At 34.5% G+C, this 12,433-nt stretch overlaps 1 pseudogene; it reads right to left on the bottom strand.

Annotated features, from left to right (window-relative positions):
- Window positions 1-5,569: 5,569 nt before the first annotated feature.
- Window positions 5,570-6,480, bottom strand: LOC114051794 (annotated as a pseudogene).
- Between the last annotated feature and the right edge of the window lie 5,953 nt (window positions 6,481-12,433).

Raw genomic sequence — 12,433 nt, 5'->3', positions numbered from 1 at the left:
AAAGTGGAGGGGAGGTACCTATCGAGGCAGAAGAGCATGATAGACAAAGTGCTGAGGAAATGAGATAGCAGAGTAGCCTGGGATGAAGACCAGTATTGACAGACTTCAGGATATCATGAAGCAACTTCTAGAAAGACTGTATGGGGCAGCTAGGTGGTGCAATGGATAAAAGCTCTGGCCTTGGAGTCAGGAGAACCTGAGTTCAAATCTGACCTCAGACACTTGACACTTACTAGCTGTGTGATCCTGGACAAGTCACATAACCCCAATTTCATCACCAAAAAAAAATGTGTGATCTAGAAAGGCTGTATGGTGAACTATATGTTAGGGGAAAATGCATTAGGATACAAGGATTGGTGTGGCCAATTAGGAAGAGTTCTATGGGAACATGATTGAGAAGTAAGAGCATTTGTCAATCTGGTAACTTTTTGCTTTACATAATTATCTGTGCTAAATAGGTGGTAAGTGCATGCTACACAGATGTAAAAATGTAAGTGCTATCAGCACCATCTAAATTTTGTTCCAAACCACATTTGCCTTAACATACTTATTTTTTGTGTGAACTAGGATATGATAAATTAAAAGTAGTAGTAGAGTAGGAGTAGGAGTAGGAGTAACCCTAATCCTCTGACTCTGCCTCCTACACTAACCCTAAATTACTACTACTACTACTACTACTACTACTACTACTACTACTACTACTACTATTACTACCATTACTACTACTACTACTACTACTATGAGGAGAAAGAGGATGGCTAGCATTTATATAGTCCTTTAAGGTTTTCAAAGAACTTTGCAAATATTTCATTTTATCCTCAGTCACCGTGGGAGGTGTTATTGTTCAGTCATTTCATTTGATTCCAACTCTCCATGACCCCATCAAAAGATTTTGTTTTGTTTTGTTTTGTCAAAGAGAATGCATTGGTTTGCCATTTCCTTTCCCAGTTCACTTTATAGATAAGAAAGTGAGACAGTGTTAAATGACTTACCCAGGGTCACATAGCTAGTAAGTATCTGAAACCAGAATTGAACTTAGGAAGATGAGTTTGCCTGATTCCAAACCCAGTGTTCTATCCATTGTGGTAGGTGATATTGTTATACACATTTTGTAGGTGAGAATACAAAGGTTTGAAGTGTTTAAGTGAATTGTTCAAGATCATACAGTTAGTAAGTAACCAAGGTTGGATTAAAACTCATGTCATCTTGCAGATCAATACTAATATTTTAACAGCTAAGAATCCAAAATGAGTTTCAAAGGAAGAGTTCATCCTTATTACTACTGTCCCAAACAGAAAGTATATAATCAGATTTAGAAGAGAATATGGGAAGGCACTTAGGGAAAGCAAGATCAACTACTTTTTCCCAATGATGTAAATATTATCTATTTTATCTAATGTAATTATCTTTGAGACATTTCCTATGAAATAAGGTAAAAAATGGCTCATACCAAATTGGAAAATATGAGGGTAGGAAGGAAATGGTCAATTTTGGAGGACCTATTGAAAGACATAGTGATGCTGAAAAAAGTTGTTAAAATATAAAATAATAAAATAAAAGATAGCTATGTTTTCACCCAAATTGTGTAGAATTAGACATATGCAAAAAAAAAAAAACCAATCATAGAGACTAAATCCAAGTAAGTAAAAATATTCAAAAGTATACTTTCATAATGACAAAAAATAGAAATAAAGTATATCCTATTGATTGGAAAATGACTACAGATATGATGGTACAAGAATGGAATATGTAATAGTATAGTGGTATAACTTAAGAAAAAAGAAATATGAATAACTCAGAAAATCATGGGGATATTTATAAATGAAGCAAAGACAATGAGAAAAGCAATATTTACAGTCACTTTGACAGTATACTTAGAAAGCTAATATTAAAAATAAAGTGAAAAAAAGAACCAGAACAATATATAATTGTAATGCCTGAGTTTAATCCCAGAGAGGGCTTGAGGAAATGCATTTTTCTCCCTTCTCTGCAGAGGCATAACTGAAAGTAGGTTGGTGGTATGATAGAATATTGTATTTAAATCAACAAGATACCAGTTTGATTTTTTTTAGCAGACTATGACTATGTGTGGGATCTTGTGGGCATCAGTTATGCACTATATCTGCCTAAATTTAGTTGAGTGTAAAGGAATGTTATAGTAGCTCTTACCTCTGAGGCATGTTGTGATGAAAAATAAGGTAATAATATTAAATTGCTTTGAGAAACTATATCCAAAGCATTTTGCAAACCTTTATGTGCTATAACAACATTAACTATTATTATTATTATATAGAAGATTATATATATGGAATATTCTACATACCTTCAGGCTCAGTTAGTATTTGTGCTTGTCATATTTTTAACTTGTAGATATAAACTTTCATGAAAATTTATAGAAAAAAATGGCCTAGGAAAAGTCAGGGTAGAAATTTCTGAAAAGATTATGATCTTTCCTAGTGAAAGGAGTATATGCATTGATTAAAATATTATTCCATCAAAACATTTTCCTCAGATAGGATTCTGGGAAGATGGAAAAGTAGGTCAGAAAATTCCAACATCTCCAGATTTTCCCAATAAAAAAGATAATAATGGCACCTAAAGGTGAACATAGAGTGGTAAAAATAAATAAGAGTAGAGGTATAATAGTTGTCTTCCTAGGACTATCAGAGAAAATCTGAAAAAAAAATCTCAGGATGAGGTTTGGTCCCTATCAAGAGTAAATACTTCCAGGCAAGGTCTACTTAAACAACAAGTGGCAAGCAGTGGGGTTAGCTGGGTTGAGAGGCTGCCTTGGCCCAGCTACAGGAACTTTTACCCCTGGACAGTGAGAGGAGGTGAGCATCTAAGCTAGGAAAGATCAAGGGAATATCTGCTGACAAGGTATGGCTGACCCAGCTGGTCTGTGGAGACTGAGCTGGGAGGGTAAGAAGGAAACAGCACAGGCCAGATGAGTACAGTAGCAGTGGGGAAGGGATGCTTCTGGATGTGGCCACTTACAGGAGGCTAGAGGTCTTGGTATCAGTTCCAGGCCAGAGCAGATAACAGAAAGAGAATCTGAAGGGAGAGAACCATCTCCCATACCCCAGGGCTAGAGATGATTATGAAAACTAAGCTATTATGAATTAAAAAAAAATGAACAGGCAATGGAGAAAGAATCTAAGCATAGAGAATTACTATGGGAATAGAGAAAGCTGAGGTTCATCTTCAGAGGAGGATACTGAAGCTAAGAAATCCTTTTTTACCCCCAAAAGTAACATCAAATGGTCACTTGCCCAAAAAAATTCATAGAAGATCTTTTAAAAAATACTTTAAAAATCAAATGAGAGAGGTTGAGGGAAAACTGAAAAAAGTAAGTACAAACCAAGAAATACAGATTATTCAAAGAAAGCCAACCAATTCAATAAGGTGATTCAGAACCTTAAGCAAGAAAATGACTCCTTGAAAATCAGAATTGGGGAAGGGGAAGGTACCAAAGTTTTGAGAGATCAATGAATAATAAAATAAAGTAGAAAGGATGAAAAAAATAAAAGAAGCATCTCATAACATCTCTGAAACACTGCATAAGAAAAACAATTGATCTGGAGAACAGATCAAGAAGTGAAAACATAAAAATAATTGAACTATCTGAAAGCTAGGATCAAAAAAAAAGAGAATCTTTATCCATTCATACAAGAAGTAATTAAAGACAACTTTCCTGAAGCATTAAAACAAAATTGGAAAGTAGAAATAGAAAAAAGAAATCCACCAATCACCACCTGAAAGACATCCTACATGGAAAGCCCACAGGTATATCATAGTCAAATTCTGAAACCTCTAATCCAAAGATAAAATATTATGAGCAACAAGAAAAAAATATGACAATGCCACAATTAGAATCATCAAAGACCTACTAGTGGTGACACTAAAAGACCACAGGTATTAGAACACTATATATTGAAGAGCAAAAGAACTGGGGTTCTGGTCAAAAATGTCCTACCCAGCAAAGCTAAGCATAATCATGAATGAAAAAAAAATGGACATTTAATGAATTGTCAGACTTTCAGGATTTTGTTTAAAAAAAACAAAGAAACAATAGAAGATTTGACATATAAGAGTCAAGAGTAATATAAGTATATACCTAAGATTGATGACAAAGGACTCAATAAAGAAAGAGTGTTTACCTTTTATATATGTAAAATGTAAAACATATGTCTAAAGTTGTTATTAATAATTGGGTACTTCTTAAGAAAGATTGGGGTAAACCTGAGTATGACATGATATTAAAAAGTAAACCCATTTAGGAACAGCTAAAAAGAGTAATTTATCTTATACAAATGAGGTGCCAGAGGAAGAACCAACACAGAAGAATCAGATAGGGGAGGAGGTAGTCCATGAAACCTAGTTTCTTCAGGAATGAGTTCAAGAGGGAACAATTCATATATATCTGGAAGAGTATGAAAGTCTTCTAAATTCAGAAAGAAATAAAATACTAAGGCAATACAGAGAGGGGAGAGGAAAAATGAGGGATTTTTAGAGGAGATGGTGAGGAATTAAGTTAAAGAGGGGTTTAGAAAAGTATTTAGATTAATGAGAATTGGAAGATAAAGGAGGGATCCTTGGAGAGGGGAAAAGATTAAGTAATAGGAGGGCAAAGAAATAAGAGATACACACAAACATAAAATAGAGATCAAGAGTAGAATTTGTTAGGGATAAAGGAGAAGGGGTGGTAATCATGATCTCAGACAAATTTAAGGCTAAAACATATTTAAACAAAAGAGTAAAATAGAGAAAGCACTCTGTCAGCCATATTTATGAATGTTGATTTGGACTCAAAAAAAAACTAGACAGAATAAGGTGTCAATATTTCTGTGGTGAAGGAAATGATTTGATGGACTTGGAAAAATATGGAGACTCAGAATGATGAAACAAAGCATTATTCAAACAAAGAGAAACAGAAGATAAATAAGCAAAGTAAGGTCTTAGATGCATACGAATGTATATGTCCACATATGATTATGATTATTGATATCTAAGCATAGGTATGTATAATGCATGTGTATGGGTGTAGTGTGTATATCTATGTCTATTTAAAATATCAGAGTGTATATGTCTATATATGTATATGTATATATATGTATGTATGTATGTGTATATTTATATGTCTGTGTTTGTGTGTGTATCTCTGTGCTTGATTTTAATCTTCTGGGGGAGGAGGGGAACAGGGGAAAAAGAACAAAGTAAAAAATTCACAGCAGAGAAAAAAGAAAACTCGTAAGGAAGCAAAAAAAAAGGTGGACAGTTCTCAACACAATGGCACTATTTATTAAATAGACTTTTTTGAAATGAAAATTTATTGCTGATATTTTTTAATCCTCTCTCACATTCTGCCGCACACATGACATTGTTTTTTTTTCTTTTGTATTATTTTATGTCTCATATTAAAGTTTATTTCTTTTTTCTATTCTTATTTTTCTTATTTTGTTTTTAAGTTTAAAATTTTAAAAATTTACAATAAAAAAATTGCATTCTTCTGCTGCATTTGAATGATTTCTGATTAGTAAGCTGAGTTTTCCAGAACAGTCAAAGGCAGTCATCTGATCCTCATGAGTTTCCTCATGGCATTTTTAACCTCTGTATTCCTAAGAGAGTAGATCAAGGGATTTAACATTGGAGTAATCATAGCAAAACATACAGCCACAGGTTTATCTACAGGAAAAATGGCTACTGGCTTTACATACAAGAAGATACAGGGGGCAAAAACCAAGACCCCCACTGTGAAGTGAGAGCTGCAGGTGGAAAGGGCCTTTCTCTTTCTTTCTGAACTACCACCTTTCAGGGAAGAGAGGATAACAACATAGGAGACAGTTAGTATCAGAAAGATTGACAGGCACATTACTCCACTGTTAACAATGACTAAAAGGCCAAGAACTTGGGTATCCATGCAGGCCAGTTTCAGCAATGGAAACAAATCACACATGAAGTGATCAATAACATTAGAGCCACAGAAGGGAAGATGAGCCATGAAGAGGAGTTGTATGGTGGCATGTATGGAGCCCCCATCCAGGCTGCTGCCACCAGCAGGTGGTGCACACGAGGATTCATGATGGTTATGTAGTACAGGGGTTTGCAGATGGCCATATAGTGATCATAAACCATGACCACAAGGAGGATGATTTCAACACCACCAAGCAAATGCTCTGCAAAGAACTGAGTCAGACAGCCTTCCAAGGAGATGGTTGACTTCTCATAGAGCAAATCCACAATGATCTTAGGAGCAAGAAGTGAAGAGTAGGTTGCATCCACAATAGATAAGAAAGCTATAAAAAAGTACATCGGTGATCTCGAAGTTTGGCAGGCAGTCAAGGTTATGACAATGAGTAGGTTTCCTACAATTGTGAAAATATATACGATTAAAAAAATGAGAAAGAAAATTTTTTGAAGCTCTGGATTTTGTGTAAGGCCTAGCAGAATGAATTCAGTTACATTGTTTTTATTCTCCATTTTGGTCAATCCTCTGCAAACTTCCTGATTTTTCCATAGTCTTATTAGTTCTTTCCGTTTCTCTTCATTTCTTCTTATAATGAGATATTGCCTATACCTCACCTAAAAAAAATACGGTTATTTTAATTCCAAGTTGAGTCAATCATGAATCTTCTGCATGAAACTGCTTATTCTGTTAGGGATGAATTTTGTACAGTGGGAATGAAGAGATACAACATCCTCAGTGCTAAGGAATGTGATTCATCTCTCTTTCATCTTAGAGGTATTTGGTAACAGTAAATTCCTTTCACATAACTAGTTTGTGTATAACCCAAGAAAAAGAAAAAAGTAATCAATATCATGTTTATCAATGATTAGAATCCAATAGATTTATGTAACTTCTAGCCATGGTTTTAAATTGTATACTTATATTGCAACTACATATTTCACATTATAGATGAAATTGTAGATAAGGTTAATGGATAAGTGCCTCTTACGTAAAATGGGAAGGGAGACCTAAAGCTTGACTGATATAAGTAAGTAGGTACAATAATGAAATTAGGGAAACTTCTTTCATGCCTTACTTTTCCTTATATGACATTGGGAAAATCACTTAGTCTTTAATTACCTATGTATCACTTTAAGTCTAGAAACTGCAAAACAATGGATTAACTATATGGATAGTGAGAATTTCCTTGTTAGAAGATTCCTGAATCCAATGAAATCATATTTCTGGTTAAAAAGAAAAAAAAGTTCAGTATGTTTGAATAATAATAACAATAACTCATACTTTAAAGTTTACAGAATGTCCTACAAACAATACCTAATTGAAACCTCAAATAATTCTACAGGGTAAATACTATAGACATAATTCCCATTTTATAAATGAGGAAGCTGAGACCCAGAGAGCTTAAGTGATTTACTCTTGCTCGCCCAACTGGGAAGTGCAAGAGGGAGAATTCGAACACCGGAATCCTGGCTCCTAGTTGAATTTTTGTCATTATGCCCTGCTGAATAGTGAAAGAGGGGAGGTCTCATCAAGAAAGGTTACTCAATGAGAAGGAAAAAATGCTGGACCTGAGGTACAATGTCTTTGTTTTTTTTGTTTGTTTTTTTTAAAGACTGAGGGGTGGCAATTACTGTGGTAGACACATCATAGGGAATTGCTGCCCAAAAGATGGTTAACCCTAAATTACACATTATAGCTATTTAACTAGCTACTTATAGAGTTCCAATGATCATTTTGTCATAAAATCCTAGATTTGAAGCCAAAAGGCCCTCGGAAGTCATCTAGGCCAGCCTCAATATTTTAAAGATGATCAAATTGAAGTGATGAGAGACACTGGCCTAACCCATGATCACACAAGTAGCTAGCCCTATGTTGAGAGTCACACTCAGGTTGTCTGATGCTAAATTTATTGGGGTAATGGAAAAATGGAAACTTTCAAAACTGTATCTGTGAATTTCATGATTCCACATCACTTAACTGAAATATGAAATACATCAGGGACAGTTACATCCTCTAAACTTATCTTTTCATTGGAAAGTTTCACTCATTGCAACTTTCTTGCTAATGTTTGGATCTCCCCATCCTTTCAGTCAGCTAAGCTCTCAACCTTGTTTTCATGCTCAACCCCTCACTCCAAATCACGTCACATGGTCAGTTGTCACATCTTATCTTCTACCTTCACAACAGCTTCCAGATATTTTTTCCTTCTTTAAACCCCCATAGTCATTACCCTACTACCAGTCCTCATCAACTCTTCCCAGGCTTATTATAATAGCCTTCTGCTTAATTTCCCTTTCTGAAATCTCACTATATTCCCCTACATACACCACTCTGCTGCCCAATTGATATTCCCAAATGCTGGTCTAATGCAATACAATAGCCCCCTCCCTAATTCCCATTCACCTACACACAGATTCATACCCAAGAAACTCTCATGCTTCCCATTAACAATTTTTTCCCATTTAACATTTAAATCTTTTCACAATTTTGATCCTACCTTTCTATTCTTCTTATGCCTTCCATTGACTTATAATATCCTACTTGCTCTTTTTCAAACATACCATCACACCATTCCATCTCATAATTCTGGGCCTTTACAGTGGTAGCCTACACATACGGATTTTTTTCCCTCTTCCATACTAGGTCTTAGTTTTCCTAACTATCTTATAGAGAGTTTGGATTCCAAGTTCTGTAAAAGACCTTCCAATCCTCCCCATCAACAAGTTTTCATATCTATTTTTCTTTCTTTCTTTCTTCTGTTTCTTTCTTTTTCTTTCTTTCATTTCCCTTTCTGTCTGCACAAACATATGTGCACACATATGTTTATATCTTTAAAAATATAAATATATATAACATGTACAAATACACACATATTATATATATTATATATATATGTATGTGTGTGTGTGTGTGTGTGTGTGTGTGTGTGTGTGACTTGTTGCAGGGGAGAATGGAAAGACCATACATACATATATATGTACATATATGTATAATTTCATATATTTTATTAAATTTATATATACACATACATACACACATTCATACTTACACATACACACACATACAACACTAATATACTGCTAACATTCAACCTATTTAGTCTTGCTCATATGGTTGGGTTTTTTGTTTGTTTCTTTGTTTCTTTGTTTTGCCTTCCGGTAGAAAAGAAAGAAATTGGTTGAGACCTTAGGAGAAAAGCCCATGGTAATAGTGCTACTCTAGGGAATATTGGAACACTTTTCCTAAGTTTTAAGCCTGCCTGCCTCTTTCTTTATTACCTCCCCTCCTCTACCACATTTCTTTTTTCCCTATCTTCCTCCCTTGTCCCTTGCTTCTTTCCTTCCTTCCTTCCTTTCTTACTTCCCTTCTTTCTTCTTCTCTCCTTCCCTGCCTCCCATCTTTCCTCCATTCCTTTTTATGTTCATTTATTTCCTTATATGGTAGTTTTACTTTCCTCTCTTCCAATTCCACAGTTTTAGTTAATCACTTCTACAGTCCTCTGTGCTGGAGTCATTTGTGTTACAGTCCAGTTGATATCTATGTCTTGTCAAACCCCAATCATGAATTATGACTACCACCTACTTTCTCATGTCTAATACACATATTATTTAAAAGGCCTAGAAGAAGTGATAGAATCCCCTACATATATGTCATTTAATGTATCTGAGTTCTCACAGTTGAAAGGTATTTTTGGCATACTTTTCCCATTGAATTCTATTCCACACAAAAAATGTTCTGATGTTTCTCTTCCTCTTAAAGATAATAACAAACAAAATTTGGATAGTGATTTACTGGTTGTACTGAATTTTACATATGTTACCACAATTGATTCTCATAAATCTCCCCAATTTAAAAAATTAGGAAACTGAAGTAAAAAAAAAATGTTCAGCATTGCATAGCTGTACATATCTTATGGATCAAAATCAGGTTTTCCAGATTCCGAAGCTTGTACTTTATCCACTATATCAGGTAACCATCATAAACCTGGATTAGAAGTCAGATCCCCACCTATTTTACTTTCTATTATTTTGACTTTGGTCAAATACCTTGATGTTCCAGAACTTCAGTTCCGTACCAGGTAGGATGTTCAATTGGAAGATGTCTTTCCCTTCTTGCTCTTCTGTCAAGCTTACCTTTTGCAGGGCTAGATAAAACTGGCACTGATCAAGATAAAGAGTGAGAATTGAAGTGGCTGCTATAGAAACCCAAACATCTGATATAGAAACCCTACCTTGTGCTTTGCAGAAGAATTTGCATTATCATACACCACTTTGAGGTGGGAAAAAAAAGAAAAATAACTCAAGAATTTCAGGAATTATTTAGACACTGTTCAATGGAATTTTTAATAAATCATAGTTTAGGTTCACAAGGAACCTCTTTCCAGACAGACAAGTAATAAAAACAACGTTCATCTTGAGATAAAGGTGGAATATCAGGGTCATCCAATAATTACTTTTTCGATAACAATAGCTTTAAATATGATTTCATTATTGCAATGGTATCCCATTGAGGATGTGTCTCCAGTGACTAGTGAGTTAATCAGCTTATGAGTTCACTTTTTCCTTGTATGAGGTGGGGGAAGAACATCAACTGAGTCAGGTAAAGGGAAAAGTCAGTTCATAATTTCTACTAGCTAATTAGTGGTTATATCACAAAACAGATAGTTGAAAAAACTGTAGTGCCACCCATGAAATAATAGTGAAATCAGTGAATCCCTACTGGTTTTGGAGAATACAATACTGAAGATGTCCCACTGGCTGAGGAGATCCTTGCTGCCCCAGCAGAATCTGATCCCCACTGGAGAAGTCTATTTGCAACCAAAGAACCACATACACTGAAGTCCATAGGGATTTTTCCAAAGTTTCCTTTTGTTAATGTGTTCATAACACCCAGAAAGCAATCTCTAAAGATTTCTCACCTTTGCAGTAATAAAATGAAAATATATCTGGATTTGTAGTCAGAAAACCTAGATATAAAATCCAGCTTTATTTTCTTATGCACTGTGTAATTTTTCTTTGGTCATCTCATCACTGTGGGCCTAACTGTTCTTATTTGTAAAATGAGAGAAAAAGCTTATAATGAATGGATGCTCTCTAAAGTCCCTTATAGATCTAAATCCTATGAAGTTAAATCACTTTTAGCTGAACAAGAAATTAGAATGTTAGGTTATAAGAGGCTTAGCACTATCTCTTTCAATTCAACCAGTCTTATACAAAGGCAGAGTAAATTTGTTGACTAATTTGAAAGGTGTAAAAAGATCTTATGACCCCTATAAACCTCCTATAATCACATATCAATATGACTGTAATTCCTCTAAGTAAATGTTATTATTGTTGTAAATAATAATAGCAATACTTGATAATGATGTTATACAAACATTACCAAGAAAAAAAAACCTTTAGAATCATCTCTATGGACTTCAGTATTTGTGGATCCTTGTTTTCAAATAGACTTGCTAGTGGGGATCAGACTCTGCTGGGGCAGCAAAGATCTCTGCCAGCGGAACATCTCCATCATAACATTGTCCAAAACCAGACTGGCTGATTTCACTATACTAGTTGGTGCTGTATTAGCATCATCATTAATATCTATAATAACAATAATAAAGTTGCACCTACAACCTTGAAGGCACTGTGCAAAAAAACTTTACAAATATCATCTAATTTGATTTTCACACCTCTGGGGAGTGGGGTGGTTACTACCAGTTATTATCCTCATTTTACAGGTAAAACAACCAGTAGAAGCAGAGATTAAGTTAATTCCCCAAGATCATACAACTAGGAAGTATCTGAGGACCCATTTGAAGTCAAGTCTTCTGAACTCTAATCTTGGTTGTCCATTGACATTTTAAAAATACTCCAATTAAATCTTAATATGTGGAATTAATTAGAAATGATAAAAACGAATGTCTCAATATGTTGGGTCCCTACAATCTGTGTGACTTGGCAAATCAATTTTCTTTTCTCAATCTCTGAATTCTCTGAATCAGGTATAACTTTGAGGGCAAAACACTTACAGAAATTACATGAAGAATTTTTGTAAGAAAATCACTTTGAATTAATTAAAAACTCATAGGATGAATGATCTATAAGATATGGAATTGTAAGAGCATAGAGATTTTAGCTAAGTTTCTATGTAAACTGCTTGAATTATAACTTCAGTTTTCATCACTATGGTCATCTTTGGAGCACTGCCAGAAGAAAATGATATAATTGGAATTCAATATCCTGCAGAAATTTCCATGATTTTAAACTCTTCTGTTGGGCCAAAGCCTAGCTTATAAACATAAATTTGTTCCTGGTGATGATATTCAGCAATAAAATAGTGTATTCTTATGGTTGCAGAAGATTTAAAATTTCATGTGAGTCAAAGGAAATTGAAAAGATTTAATACAGAGAGTGTGAGTGACTGGTAAGAAATTACCAAAAAATGTTGTTCCTAAAATTAGCCTAATAAAAATATAGT

This window comes from Vombatus ursinus, unplaced genomic scaffold, assembly GCF_900497805.2.
Source record: "Vombatus ursinus unplaced genomic scaffold, bare-nosed wombat genome assembly UNPS02014806.1, whole genome shotgun sequence".
Taxonomy (NCBI): Eukaryota; Metazoa; Chordata; class Mammalia; order Diprotodontia; family Vombatidae; genus Vombatus; species Vombatus ursinus.
This window is presented reverse-complemented; position numbering and strand designations above follow the sequence as displayed.